The sequence below is a fragment of the Euprymna scolopes genome, chromosome 4, assembly GCF_053919585.1.
Source record: "Euprymna scolopes isolate OS-2025 chromosome 4, ASM5391958v1, whole genome shotgun sequence".
NCBI classification, from domain to species: Eukaryota; Metazoa; Mollusca; class Cephalopoda; order Sepiida; family Sepiolidae; genus Euprymna; species Euprymna scolopes.
The window spans coordinates 2455819-2472654 of NC_136485.1; the positions used below are offsets into that span (position 1 = coordinate 2455819).

Here is a 16836-nt window from a genome sequence, read left to right on the forward strand (position 1 = left end):
TTGGAGTGTGGGGATTGTTGCATATAAAAGTTTAACATAAAATGATCCATTATTGTCGGTTCATTCAAACTCACTTATTTTACCACACAAATTTAAATTCGATCGGCAAAATAATCAAGCAACCAGTAATCTCATTATTTTCTTGAAGTCTTTATTTTCTTGCAAGATTTAGTAATATGACTAAGATAATAAACAATTTAAATTGGTATCTTGACCTTAAATGTGTCCGATAAGTTTACGTAAACTTTACATACAATAAAAATGTATTGTTGTTTTATTTGTATTTAGACTTATTATACGCACTTGCCATTTTTATTCTTTACATTATTCAATTCATAATACTTTGTTTTCACAATGAAATATTGAATTGTGAATTGACGAAATCTCAAATAAAAACATGAAAACAGAGTATTAAAACCAATGCTTACCTTACAAAAAATAATGAAAAATATTTAATGAAATAAGTTTTAAAAATATATGAAATAGAAAACAAATATTTAATTCTGTTTCCTGTGTCCAAATTATGTTTTATGGGCTTAAAATAGAATTTTATCAGCTACTCTATACAAATACATTATCTGTTAATAATCTAAATGAATCTGTATGAAAAACATATTTAAGAATTTACAGTAGGCAACCGTTTTAACACGTACGTTACTTGTGTAGTTAGCTTCTATTGTCGAGACATGTTAAAGCATTAAAACAGAAATACTTTTTACTTGGACCCGGAGATAAATTCTGTGCCATTATCTTTATGTTATTGAACAAAGTTTTATTATCTGGCTGGTCGATCGTATTTTAGTGTGTAAAACATACCAAGCATCCATGAAATATTAGCGTTATATAGACATTATTGTAATTATACCTAAGATTTTTAATACACAATAATAGAATTATCTTTTCTAAATTCTAACTAAATGTTTTTCCGTTGCTCATGTGTTATCATAAAACATATGATTCCCTCCATAAAGTAATTTAGTTTGAGTTACAAATCTACAAATTTGCTATTCAATTATCCGTATCCAATACATGAACAAGTGCAGAGAGTGGAAACAGATTTTGCATTTTGCATCAATTTTTGGAGCATTCGTAATATGTTTTTTTTAGTTATTGCTGATTATTAAGATTAAATATATTTAATAATTAAAGGTAGTACGTGTTTGTGAGAAATATTTAAGTGATTGATCTAATCGGTTTCCAAATAGGGCAGATTGATAGTGTATGTATTGCTAATTGTTACTATAACGAAAATTAATATAATAACGACTATATGAATGTGTGATAACACCCTATAAAAAAGGGGAATTACATTACTCTAAAATTATTTCTAGAATAAAGCTGAAGCTCTAAGAACGAGGACGTAGGGCCTTTTAATGATTGTGAAAAATTGCTAAAAATTACAACAGAACTTACAATTTTCTAATAATCACAGTTTAAGAAAAGTGTCAGCTGAGAATATTTCATGGTTTCCTAAACGAGGTATTATTTTGCATACACATCGTTCTTTATTTTTTTTATTTGGCATACAAATCGTTGTTTATTTTTGTTAATTTGTGGAAAATGCAAATATACTTGTTTCTCAAGTAACGTCGAAAGAATTAAATTCAAATGTTGATGTAAAACCAACTAACGATTTAGTTGTTGAACAATTCTCCTTATTCTCGTTATTTAAAAAGAACCATTTATTTTGCGCTTCAAAATTACCGAATCAGATTTTCTTACAAACCTCAAAGATCTTAAGGTTTATAATAATTCCTCTCTAAAATATGACAAGCTATTTCCAACGTTAAACGGAGTATTTGGTTCCTCGCGAATAATTGTAGCTCGTTCCCACACTGACACCAAACTGATCATTTATGTATATTTAAACACACGTAGGTCCTTATCTATGAAATACTTTATTCTTTATTCTGTTGGATACAAAACACCTGATGAAGGCCGGAGGGCAAAACGGTCGAAACGTTGTGACTATAACAACCAAGTTGAGGAAGTCAGTCCGATAATCTCAATAAATGAGACACCTCATCTCAAAAATACAGACAATTACTATCAACTCTGGTGTTGTGATTTTCTTACCCTCCCATACCTTTATTATGTTTCAGAAACCATTGTCTTACTTAAATCTCTCTGGCCACTCAAAAACCAATTGTTTATTCATTCATATGTGTGAAGCATTCCATACAGTTTTGTGGCATTTGTCAGTTTTTAAAACAAAATTTCATTGGCTATCCTACCTCCAAAGCGTTCTTGCGTCTACATGGCATTTTTGAAATTTACTAAGTCTCACAATAAGGTTTTGGTAGGGTGCAATCAAATTCTTGATGCAAGTACATTGCTGTTTATGAAGTTACTTTCATGATGTTTCTACAATTTTGAAAACTAAGGGATATTTGTTTTTACTTTACCAAAGGCGGGGGGGTAACAAGAAACTGTTTGTTTTTTTGTCAACCTTCTGCGCGGATTAAGTTATTATGTTTAGAAAGGTAATTACTGTAATTGTAGGTAGAGGGATTGCACTTATTATTGTTATTATCACATTGAATATATTGGCTTTTTTAGTTTGAGACATACTGTGGTATTATTGAAGGGGAGCAGTGAGTCGAAGTGTTTTTCTAGGGATGAGTAATCTTCTCTCTTTATCCTAAGATCCTCAGAGTATTATTGAAAAATGAGTTTCGTTTGAAATAGTTCTTAATCAATGGAGAACCTGGAACTGATATTACAGATGGACGGTATTATAGATTTAATGATTGATGAGGATGAGTAGAGAATATATGAACATATAAAAGAATGACGCTTGGTTTATGATATGAACTGCAGGATTCGAAATTGATGTCTAGGGAAATATATAAGGTATTAGATATTTTCTAATCAGATTAATAGTTATAGAAACGCCAAAGTTATAAAAATATGAAGTTACTGGATATAATTTTATATTTCCTTGGTCTCGCTCGTGCGGCAAAAAGGGCATCGTCTCTATAGATACCTATGTGGATCTTATTAAGATGTATCTTTTTCAAAATCCGTCACCTTAGCACAGTTTGAATACCCCATTAATATATTAAAATTATTCGGGGTACCCTTCCTAGACCAACGCTTACAATCAATTTTTAGCTCCTCAAGTTAACGTCGATAATTTAAGACAATTTCTGTCATTATCACAGCGTAATCAGCATTACCGAGTGGACTATGGACGGTCGTTACACAATCATATGGAACTGTGTCAGAAATATATTTAGAAGTGGGGAATATTGATCTTGTTCATCTAGGAAACGTGTCAGAAACGTAACCGTCAGTAATAGGAAATGAGATATAGAGGAGATATGCGTTATGCTACAAGCTGAGTTGTGTGGGTAGAGAGCATACTATATATTCTGATACAGCTGTGCCGAGTTAATCTTAGGGTAGGAAGACTAATTTCGAAAATGATAAACGGTGTTAATGCCTCTGCAGGTAGTTTCATTACGCCAAGGTTTCACACTCATGACCACAGCTTAACACGAAAATAAAAACCTTACTGTTTTCCGTTGATGTTTGTCTAGCTTCACCATTCCCCATCGATTATTTTTTAGTTTGATGTACTTTCGCATGGCTTCATCTTTAATCTTCTTGCTCTTTTGCAGGGGACCTCCGAGACGTCAACTGCGCTCGACTGTGTCCGGTTCATAGCCGGTTTCAATCGTCACGATTCGAATCGTTAAAACGACCTTCGAAAGGATTAACACATAAAACCGTACGCATACTAAAAATATCTTGCGCAATCCTTTTTATTATCAATTGCCATACAAGAACTGCTACACATATACTTTCAGCTGGATTTTTTTTATTGCTTTGTAAACAACAGCTCATCTAAGGTCTTTCCGTCATTTTTACTATACCTCTTTTTTCATAGTAATTTTCCTATTTCTTACTCGCATCCTACACTTGGGATTAGGGCGCATATATTACCACATTGTGCATTTAGTGTTAAATAAAACAAAAATCAAAACCAAATGGTTGATTAATAAGCACATAATTTTACAGAGATTCTTCTTCGGATAAAATAAAATGTTCACCCACTTATGTATGAGGGGAAAAATAGAATCTCAGTGGATATTATAAAAGTGTCCCTTCAAATTGTAGTAAAATACGACGAGTTTGCCAAAGGATATTCCAGAATTCAACAAACACATCTGAAAAATGTCTCAAACTAAATTGCCAATGACATTGTATAAATGATATCCAGGATGTGTATTACTAAGATAATTTTATCATTAAATTATGAGGAATTTTCGAAAAAAAACACATACTTACTTTATCAACATATTATATGCGATATATTTCGAATAGCGTGTCCGTGTTTCTAGTAATTATTTATTCATCACTTGTTAAGTATCTTGTAATGGATAATATGAGGACATCTAAACTAATAATAAACCGCCATTCGTACGCTTATCAATGTAGCATATTAATTGATATCACTGTTGTACTGGTAGTCCTTCCGAAACGAAAATGAGACTTAATTTTCTGAAATCCGTGATGGAATAGACTAATATTACAATATACTCCTGTGTCGGACATCTGAGCAATGCTTAGGACACTACCGACTTTTCTTCTACGTAACATTAATAAATGATAATAGCAAATACTAATTTTCTTAGGGAAAAATGCGTTTGAAAATTCTTTAAAATAAAAAATAATTTTGAGATGAAGTATTTCAACAGGTTTATAATCTAATGTATCGTTGACTCCCCCTCCCCAGACTAAGGATATCTGTTACTATTTTATATGCATAAAGCAATGATAAACTGTATTCTTGGATTTTTATGTTTAATTAGGAACATGTTTTTTGCAAAAAGTATAATGTTCAAAAATTCTGCAGAGAACCTTAGTAATGTACGAGATGAACATACCAGAGGCGTGCAATAAGTAATGCCCCTGACCCACTTCCAGTTGTCTGATCTAGCTGAAATTTTGCATGTGCAATGTTTTATAGATTTAGGGGTTATGTGGAAAATTACAGCTCTGAACCAATTGTGGTTTCCTTTTTACAGGTGTTTGAACTGAGTCAGGTGTGAAATGGGGCCTGTTGAATGTCGAGTAGTGATCCGGTTTTTGTATTTAAAAGAACGCACACCACAGGAGACTTTGGATGAAATAAAAGAAACTTATGGCGATAATGCCCCATTATATGACCTTGTAAAACGCTGGCATCGTGAATTCAAACATGGCCGGAAGTCTGTGGAAACAGCTCCCAGACCTGGCCCCCTTCTGCCATGGATGAAGCATCTGTCCGTCAAGTTGAGGCTGCCATTTTGGAAGATCGGCACATTACTATTCTCCAAATAGCCCAAGATATCAAGATTAGTACAGGGTCTGTGGAAACTACCATTCATGACAATTTGCATATGCATAAGGTGTCTGCCAGATGGATTCCCAGGTTGCTCACACCATTCCAGAAGCGAGAACGCGTCGACTGCTCGAGGATGAATTTAGAGATCTGCCAAGAAGATGAGTCAAAGTTTTTCAAAAGACTGATAACACAGGATGAAACCTGGGCCCATCACCATGATCCAGAGACCAAAGCCCAGTCAATGCAGTGGAAGAACTTCGACTCTACACCTCCAAAGAAGGCAAGTGTGTAGCCTTCCTCTGCCAAGGCCATGCTCACAGTCTACTAGGAGTAATGATGACAGATTTCCTGGCAAAGGGTACCACAAATACAAGAGCCTATTATGCTTCATTTTGGAGGGAATTAAGGGAAGCTATCAAAATCAAGAGGCGGGGCAAGATCAGCAAAGGTAGCCTCCTCCTGCAGGACCCCGCTCCGGTCCACAATTCGCATGTCGCCAGATCAGAAGTACGTGCGTGTGATTATGAAATTCTCCCCATCCTCCCTACTCTCCTGATCTTGCACCCTCTGACTTTCACTTCTTCCCAACCATGAAGTTGTTTTTGAAAGGAAAGCGTTGCTAAGATAATGCCGCCTTTATTTCTGAAGTCACATCGCGGTTGGAGGACCAACCTGGGGTATTCTAAAAAAAAAAAAACGGTCTCCAGAGCTGCATCAAACGATGGGAGCAATGCATAACTCTGGGTTGTTTCTATGTAGAGACAGACTAATAACTATGTCAAGTTTCATTACTCTACTCTATGGGAAGTCGGTCAGGGGCATTCTTGCACGCCCCTGGTATCCAGAGATTATATTAGAACACTTCAGTGATGAAAAAAAACGGAACACTAACATGTTGGCAGACTACTGCTGAAATACAAAAACGAGAGGATGACATACGTTACGTTAACAAACTGATATTTAAAGATGAAAGGAGGGCAAATATTGTTTAAACTAACAATTCTGTGTTTATATTTTTAACTGGAATTCATTATTGAAATGAGTATTATTTATTCATTCTTTTTATTGCGGACTATTATCTTCAATGTTTCTTAGTTGTTTCACGGCGTTTCGGCCAATTATTCCTCTGACCTTCGTCAGGTGATAACCGCGACGGATAGAGACTCGTAATCTCCTGATTGCATTCACTGCAATTACTGCCTTCCGTAGTTGGTGTCGTCTCACCACAATTCTAGCGAAAAGACGGTCAGTGGTTTTTTTTGGCCCAAGACTTGGTGAAAAGACAACAACTACGGAACACGGTAATTGTAGTAACTGCAGTCAAGAGATTCAGAGTTCGTATCCGTCGCGGTTACCATCTGACAAACGCCAGATGAATATTTGGCCGACACGTCGTGAATCAACTAAGAAAAGATGAGAATAATGGTTCACAGTAAATAAAATTAACAAATAATACCCATCTCAATATTGAATTCCAATAAAATAATATACAGGGTGTCCGTAAAGTTACTATACAGTTACTTGATTAAATAAACCTGTAAAAAAATAAATATTAACTATTAATACAAATATAATACAATAAAACATTAAGACTGTATAGTAACTTTACGGGCATCCTGTATGTACTATTCGGTACGGACCCGACCATGGAAGATCGGATAATAAATAAACATAAATTCATAAGACCAAAAAATTCAAACTTGATCGCACTTCAGGGCTCGTGGCGTAGTTGAATTTCTACGGTTCCCGGTGAGAATTGCCTGAAGATAGCGGTTTCAATCCTACCCAAATGCTAGCCAAAGGCTTACTTGGCCAAAACGTGGTAAGACGACAACAAATACGGAAGGCAGTAATTTCAGTGAATGCAATCATGAGATTCAGATTTCCTATCAGTCGCGATTACCATCTGACGAAGGCCAGAGGAATCGTTGGGCGAAACGTCGTTAAACAACTAAGAAAGGTTGAGGATAATGGCCCGCAATAAATATAATTAATTCTGTGTTTTCACTCATAATTAAATGAAATCAACAATCTAAAGAATAATAATCAAATCGACAATCCAAAGGAAACTGATCTCTTATTGCGATATCGAGTACCTAACCTAAAGATGATTGTCAGATTTAGTATCAGAATATGTTTTGCACAGAAAATGGTATTTTACACGTGTTTTATTATAACCTGCAATTTATTGCACAATTTTTTTAATTATAGAAATGACATTATATTTTCAGGATAACTAACACACTTTGTTTACCGAAGGATGTTAGGTGATATTAATTTGGAATTCGAACAGATAAAACTTAATGCTAATCTTCATCAAGAAAAGTAATGATGTTATGTTGGATCGAATGTTGTGTATATGTTAGTGCATTGTAAAAAAAGAAAGACTTACTTGCTATAAAATAGATACGGTAATAATACACACGTTATGAACACACTGTTCTCGTCAATCTAAAGAAAACTGATCTCTTGTTACAATAAACATGCAATCTCTACAAGTGTTGTTGAGAAAATTGTATTGTGTCGTTAGTGAAATATAAGTATTCGGATAATTTTTCATAGTAAACAAAATCGTAGGTAAATTTAACTGATCTTTAAGGATATGGAGATTAAAACGAGCCTGAAACATAATCAAAATAAACCTGTAGTAAAGGGCGTGAAAGTTAAGGCTTATATGAATTTGGATAAATATATATTTAATACTAGCGTCATGACGTAATCATCTAATTTTGCGATAATCAAGTTGTTCTAAGTTTACTGAAATGAGGAATTAACTCCAACGACAGGTAAACAATTACAAGTATTGGTAAACTATAAAAACAAAATCTACACAACAAAAATACTATTTAAATCTTCATCGTGACAAATAAACTAAACGATAAAACCTTATGTGTTGCTGTACATTAAATTCTATATGTAATTTAATATTCTAACATAATACGGTCCCGTGTTTAAAAATAAAACGTTAATTCCCGATGTATTATTTAGCTCTGTTTATAGTGTTTTGACTTTCTCCCACAAATAAAGTCTATTCGAAATAAAATATCCACAATTAATCCATAGTCTCATATCCATATCATGTAAACATTCACAAATGCTATCACATTCAGTATTTGTCCAGCTGCTGTCCGCTAAAGTCACGAATAAAACAATAACTATTTCGTGAAAGTCATTATTACTGGTTTTAGCATAGTGGATATATCGAATTGTAAAATTCCAATGTAATTCTATTTTATCTTGCAGTTTGACACATCAATCGAGAGTAAGCCGTTACATATGGTAAATAAATAAATCTATTGTGAATAATAAAAATTGTGAACAAATAAGCAGAAGTAAAATATATAGTGCGTATCTCTACATATCAATGTGCATGTCTCATGGCAAATCATCGTTGATTAGTACGTCACGTTTGTCACGTTTTATAATCACACTTTCAAAGGTGAAGCACGTGCTTTTTTATTTTTTGTGTTTAATCACATCTAGAAAGAATAGCTGATATTTTCTATACACTATTTTATTACAAAACAAAATACTTACGTGACAATACGGAATACTTCAGATTATAATGATAATTGGATTAGGAATTGATACTGAATACACTGTAAAAGAAAGAAGCAGATAGATATCATTTTAACTTAAATATATACTAAAATATAAAACTTTTTTTTTTACATTTTTTGCAAAATTTCATGAAACAGTTTTTAAATTTAGATAAAAAAGGTAAAATAAGATGTAAGTTCCATTAAGTATCTTTATTTTATTAAAATATTTATTTATTCTGTCAGAACGTTTGAACGATAAACCATTCATAGTAAAGTATGTAAAAAGGGAAAATAAAAGGTGATTAATAAATCAAGCTTCATCGAAAATGAGAAAATCGAAGCTTAGGAATATATTCGTTAGTTACATCCGTGAACATCTTTATATATTTCATTGATACGAATATTTTTCATAAAGAATTTGCCCATGAACATCACGGTCAAAATGCAAAGATCATGTACCAGATAAAAATACGGTCAAAATGCAGAAACCATGTACCAGATAACAACATAGAACAACTCAACAATTAATCAATTACCCGGGAATCATAACTAACCTTAAACGTAACATTAATAATAACGCTGTTGCAAGTCAAATATGCTTCCCAAAGCGTTTTGTGTATAATTAAACTGTTATTGATCAAATTATAACAGGGGCCAATACAATAAAATTCTAGCAACCATGCATTACTTTAATATTTTCACTTAACTTAACTGGGAAGAACGATTTTTTCTATATTATTTAATTATGATTCATAGAGATGAGCATTATTTATTAATTTTATTTATTGCGGACTATTATCTTAATCTTTTGTTAGTTGTTTCACGACGTTTTGGCCAACTATTCTTCTGGCCTTCGTTAGGTGATAACCGTGACGGATATGAACTCTAAACCTTATGACTGCATTCATTGCCTTCCATAGTTGCTATCATCTCGCCACGTTTTGGCCAAGTAAGCCTCTGACCGGCTTTGGGTAGGATTTAATCCGCTATCTTAAGACAATTCTAATCTGGAACCGCAGAGATTCAACGTCTCTATGAACTGCGTCACGGGCTCCGAAGTGCGATCAAGGTTGAATTTTTTGATCATTCATGTTTATTGATTATCTGATGATTATCGGACTGGTGCTGAATGGTATATATTATTTAATTGAAAATCATTATTTGAATGAGTATTATTTATTGATATTTTTTTTTATTGCGGACTATTATCCTCATCATAAAATTAATAAATAATACTCATCTCAGTATTGATTTTCAATTAAAATAATATATACCATTCGGTACGAAACCGACCATGGAAGATCAGATAATAAACATAAATTTATAAGATAAAAAAATTCAACCTTGGTCGCCCTACCGGTCCCGAGGCACAGTTTATAAAGACGTTGAATCTCTACGGTTTCAGGTGAGAATTGTATGAAGATAGCGGTTAAAATCCTAACCAAAGTGGACCAGAGACTTACTTGGCCGAAACCTGGTTAGACGACAACAACCACGGAAGGCAGTAATTGCAGTGAATGCAGTCAGGAGATTTAGAATTCCTATCCGCCGCGGTTACCACATGACGAAGGCCAGAGAAATAGTTGGCCGAAACGTCATGAAACAACTAAGAAAACGTAGAGGATACTGGTCCGCAATAAATTAAGTTTATAACTTTTTTTAATGTAAATCATTTTGTTGTTCTGAAGGAAATACTTTAACCCAAAACATTTGATTGGCTTCTTCCCTGAAATGGTATTTAATGTAAGCAAAGCTATGCTTTTCCAATGAACAAAAATATATTTCGATGTAGTTTAAACATTAGTAACAAGAGTGTATTTGTTGGCTCAGACATTAAACCGTAATCGTGTTTTTGGAAGGGGAGATGCTGAATAAATTCTAGATGTTCTGCCATTTAAATAATTAAATCTTACCCAGTTTTCATAATTAAGGAAAACTAAGGTGTTGTCTCAATTAATAAGTTATACCTATCATTACTCATCCGGATGTTGCTAGCAAGCCTTGATACGTGGAAACTTCATGGTAAAAAATAACAATGCACTACTTGCTCCCACCCTTCGCTTGACACACTCACCCACATTTTAAATGAACTCTATCTGTTGATTCTATTTAAGTGATATCCACTTTGTTCCGAAAATATTTTATTTACAAAATACTTTATAAAGAAAATATAACCTTTTTGGAATATTTAAAAAAAAACATAGCTGTAGGTTACTAAGACCTTCACAACCTACTAGTTTTTTTTTTTGGTTTATCTGAAAAACAGTATGTTCATCTCCAAATAGATCTGCAACCTCAGCGACCTGTCAAAAACTGATCTAGATATGTTGCAAGATAATTTTTTAAGCGAGTCACCATGTATTTAGGCCCGATAATAAGTATGTTTACAGTGTACCTGAAAACAATCATATTGTACTTAGCCGTAAAATTCCACAGGCAGGAAGCCACTGGAAGGAAGCTGTGTTCATAGAATCTGTGTTTACATTTAAGCACAGCTAGAGAGTATTAAAAATTTTGATTGTGTTTGACGCTAAAATTTTTTTTTAAAATCTGGCAAATGAGGAAACCCGAAATCGAAGCTCACACAATAATTAGTCATACAAATAATGATAATATAAAAACAGGAAGCGACGTCTCTCATCTACGAAAGATGTTTCAAGGAAAATAAAATAAATATTCCTTACTAAAATATTCCCTACTAAATTGTTCAGTCGGGTTCTAACCTTGTTAAGGCCAGATAGGATACTCCGACCAACTCTTTCCCAGATATGCGACAGCACTACTACTACTACTACTACTACTACTACTACTGACCAGTGAGTACTTAGTGTATTCCACTATTAAAAACGACTGTTTAACAGGGGCCGGGGATAAAATAAATGCATGGCATGGACATCTTGTACGTTCTCTAGTACAAAAAATCAAATCAGGGTCAGGACTAATTCACTCTATAAGCTTAGATGTTAAAATTGATAATTCATGATGTGCAAAACAATATAACTATTGATTATTTTATTTTTCGTTTATTTCTGTAAATGTATATTATGGTGTAACCACTATGTTTAGCATTTTTGAATGTTATGATATGATCACTTTGTCTGCATTTCAGTTAAAAACTGAAGATCATATAACTATTGATTTTATATATAAGTGTTTTGTTTTTTATTTTGTAATTTGTAATTTGGCTTTTTGGTTATAACTTAATCGTGAATATTTTTATTTGTGTTTCCACTGATATGATAACTACTGTATATTTTACTAATATTATTATTTCTATTATTTGTTGGATTAGTTATTTAAGTTTATTAAAAATATGTCTAAGAATATATACATATATTTCCACATTACATTAATCAACATTGATCCTCAAGTCGTCTTCTGGCCTTGATAAGTTGACAAGCCTTGTTTAATGTGTATACATATATATATATATTTTTTAAATTTGTCTTTACATAAGCAGTAGTTTGTTGCTACACAGTCATGTGCATGTTTCGGTCTACTAGTATTTACTATCTAGAGAACTCTTCAGGCAGCAGCCCTTATTTTCGAAAACGGAATTCTAGATTTAGAATTCCGTTTTCGAAAATAAGGATTGTTGACTGAAGAGGTCTCTAGTTAGTAAATACTAGTAGACCGAAACATGCTCACGACTGTGTAGCAACACACTACTGCTTATGTAAAAACAAATTTAAAATGTAACTCGATCTACTTCTGTATTGAACACTCTTGTATTAACCTCGTTGTATTTCACAGGTTACCCTACCTATTAAAAATAGCAACCTCAAATTATATATATATATATATATATATATATGCATATATGTATATATATATGCATATATGTATATATATATATATATATATATAGTCTTTGAAGTTTTTAACATTTGAAACCATACAAAAAATTACTTTTTATCATTCGTTAAAAAAACATCTAGTCAGTAAGTCATTTAATCACCTGCTATCACTGCATCAAGTCGCTCGAATTTACTATAATACCAATTTTTTTTTCAAGGGATCATCAGTTGTTTACCATGAAACACTGTTTCGGGGATTTAAAAACAAAACAGTATATTACATTATGGCTCCCCAGCAGTGTTGATCAAACACCACCACCCTTAATCTTAGGAAGAAGACATGTTACAAAAATGTTTTTTATCCAATTTCCTATTCTTAATTGCAATTACTAACCTTTTCATAGTATAAATATGAATTTCTTATCTGTGCGATTCATCAATTTCCACATTTAAAATGGATACATTTTTTAATTTATCAGTCTTTATTTATAAGCTTTGGATTAATCCATTTAACTACTTATCACCTCCACTATAATTAGTAATTTTTATATTTACATTCTTATTTATTTAAAATTAGATATATAAAGGATAATTTTTTTTATTTTTACATATATACATTTTATATATATATAAATATATATATATTTATTATATGTAATTATAAATACATTTTATACATTGCTAATATAGTTTTGGATTTCCTTTATTAATATAGTCTGGTTTATCTTAAACGATTCAAAAGCATCAGGATAACGAACAAATGCTTTATTTAACTGTTTAAATATTTTATTTTTATCCCCACCTTGTTTTATCATCCTTATTACTAAGCTAGAAACTGGTGGTATAAAATCTGTTAATTTTAGAGTAACGCGAGCTATTCTCAAAAACTCTGAAATAATGGTTCCATAAAACACAAAAACAGGGAAGGTGCTATCCTTATGGGGCATACGTACTATTTTAACGGGGAATGCGTTTCTTTTACCAAATATTTTATAAAGAAAAATCTCATCCTCAAATTTTATATCTAGATCCAGAAATGTAGCCTGTTGTCCTCTATGTTCACAATTCAATTTTAGTTCGTTTGGATATATATATATATATATATATATATATATATATATATATATATATATATATATACAAATAATGTGTATTATTATATAGTCCGGTTTCTATACGGTTATGAAGCATTTGAACAATGTTATATTTCTATTAAAATTTAATTTTAATATTTTGAAGTGCCATCTGCTGTTTGTCAAAAAGAGGCGCGAAATGAATAAGATTAATTCAAATAAGAGGTATTGGGAATAAGAGAGTATTATTTTTACTATGCATAAATTTACATATACAAGCAATGCGTAAAGATTAAGTTTAGAAGTCAAAAGGTTTTATGAACAGTAAATATAAATATTAATATTTATAGAGAAATCCCAACCAAATAAAAATGATCAATACAAACGAGAATGGAAATACATCTTCTTAGAGAATAATACAAATTTAACACTGTTAAATATATTTTATATGAACTTATTCTTCGACGAGATACTCACATAAGATATATTGTAATCTCTTAATCCTTTTCTTCAAAGCGTTGACTGTTGCTCGCGCGGTCGGGTTTCGATCCTGGCGTTGAGTATTTGCCTGTCTAGCCGCACTGATCAGCTGTGATACATATATATATATATATATATATATATATATATATATATATATATAATCATCCACATACTGTACTGTTCCGTTGTATCACAACTCATCAGTGCGGCTGGATTATCACTTTTCCCTAAAACCTACAACCATTGCGTTGATTGTCGACACTTCTAATTACTAGACCATGCTCGAGACGATTCCATTAAATGCTCATTAAGTAAACATTCGCCCATCGCTTTTACAGAGGTCGAGCTGCAAGTCTATATACATAGAAACAGCGAGCCCTGATTAATAGTCAAATAAGCGGTGGGTGAGATACATCTACGACAGTCCTCAACCATAGGGGGGGATTAATATATAGTCATCCACACACAGTACAAACACTATCATTTTATGATTACATAAAGTAATTTTTTTCATTTCTATTAGAAAAATTCAATTCACACTGAATTTAAAAGAACATTTTTTATCCGACGTCATAAACAATTTTTGAATGTTTTGGAATTTAATTGTTATCTATTTTTTCTAGTCATTAACACAACCTTTGGTGAATAATTAAGAACAAACTACTAATCCTGTAATTATTAGTGTAACAAGTTGGAACCGAAAAATGGACTGACGAAAAATTCGTAGAGGAGAAAGAAATAAGTTGGGGATAGGGGAACGGCGTTCAATGTCCTTGTTAGGAAACAATGCTAAGCGCACCGTAAATCTTGTGAGTCACTGTTTTTGTACTTCTCTATCTGACTAATAGACAAAGACTACGGAACTTCCTTGGGGGTCGATCCTTGGACAACTATTATTCCTGATATTCATCAATGAGCTCCCGATAATATTGTGTCCGAGATGGATATATTTTCTGGTGATACTATGCCTTATAACATGCGGAGAGAAGAAAAGATGTGCACAAATCCAAGAAAATGGCTGAATCCTTAGAAAATGACATCCAAACCGTAGTAGAAATGGAGACGTAAATTGATTGTAACATTTAATATTACTAAGACAAACCGGCTCTCTTTGAATAATTACAAGAACCAGAGATCGCCATGACAAATAATTCAGTGCCTGAGAATTCTTCCTTCAAACTTATCTGCTTAACATTAACGGGAAATATGAATTGGCACAAATACATTGAGGATATTGCGAAAGCATCTGCTAATAGTTTCTCACTCCTGGAAAGAGTTCAAAAGAGAGTCATCAACCTGATAGGTCCTGAACTGTTATTTAAGATTAAACCTCTGTCCCAGCGACGAAATCTTCATGCCTCTGCCTGTTCTACAAGTATTTTAATGTTGGCCGCTCTGAATTTCAAACGAGTATACTCCCTTGATGTAAATATCCCGACAAACTCAACAAGCAGCAAACTCTAACCTCTACACATGAGAGATCTCTAGATGTAATAAGGGCTTCTACTCTTATAGTTTCGTTCCTAGAACTGCCAAATTATCCTCTCTTTTTCTCTCTTACCTACCCTCTTTGTCCTACTCTAACCAAGTCTGTCGACCTGTTCCACAAATCCCAATCTTCAACATAAAATACCTCCAGAAAAATAACACGTGTCAACCCAGAACCCCATCCTCCAACGTAGACCCACTACCATGTCTCCTTCTCCAAGATAAGGGGTCTCCGTTACAACCTTCCAGAGGTTGAAACCCAATTACAGGCTACGAAACCGGACATATTCTTCCTAAGCGAAACTGGTATTAGGCCGACGCTTCCCTTGACGAATTCATAATTAAAGGATACTCCAACTTAACATCTAAATCTGACCCCCAAGATCGCAATGGGCATGGAATATGTGCCTACATAAAAGAAGGCTTTCCGTGTAGTAGGGATATCTCCAGAGAATACCCTAATTTACCTTATATGAGCTTCCGGGTTGCACTTGCTTACACCACTGCATTTATATTTGCTCTCTATCGCCCCCACAACCGAGGAGTTACTAACCTAAAGAGCATATCTGAAAAAAATGACGACACCCTGTCTGCTCACCCTTCAGCTAACATCCACATTTGTGGTGCCTCCATGTCTACAATGCGGAATGGATGGCCCTCTCTAACGAGACAGATGATGAAGGGAAGTTCTGTTATGATTTATCTATTGCTTATGACCTTACCCAGATTGTCCACCAACCCACCTAAGTGCACGATACTTCCGGTCAGTATGCTAGCCTTCTAAACCTTTTTCTCAAAACTTCCCCTGGGCTATGTTCATGTTCCGTCCTGTCTCCACTGGGATCTTCCGAGCACGCAGTTGTATCAGTTAATATAAAAATGAAATGCAATAAGTCTAGAGATGTACCTCTCCACCGTACTCTATATCGATACTCTACGGCTGAGTGGGATAGCTTCCGTACGCTTATATCCAATCTATCACCGCATTCCATGTTTAAAAAGCATGTGTCCTCTATAGAATCTGACCTGACCGACGGCTAATTGTAGGCATAGACCGATTCATACCATAAGAAAAATTCCAACAAAAAACTAACAGCCAGCCATGTTTCTCCCCAGAATGT

General features: G+C 33.4%; 1 protein-coding gene across 4 annotated transcripts in view; it reads right to left on the reverse strand.

Annotated features, from left to right (window-relative positions):
- Positions 1–16836, reverse strand: part of LOC145266422 (uncharacterized) — a 442016-nt gene that overhangs the window by 59800 nt on the left and 365380 nt on the right. For 3 of the 4 annotated variants that reach the window (XM_080122092.1, XM_080122105.1, XM_080122097.1), the window contains one exon: positions 8870–8931. The exons of the other annotated variant lie outside the window; for it this stretch is intronic. The gene's annotated coding sequence lies outside the window, so the exon portion shown is untranslated. The remainder of the gene's footprint in view (positions 1–8869; positions 8932–16836) is intronic. 4 annotated transcript variants of the gene reach the window in all.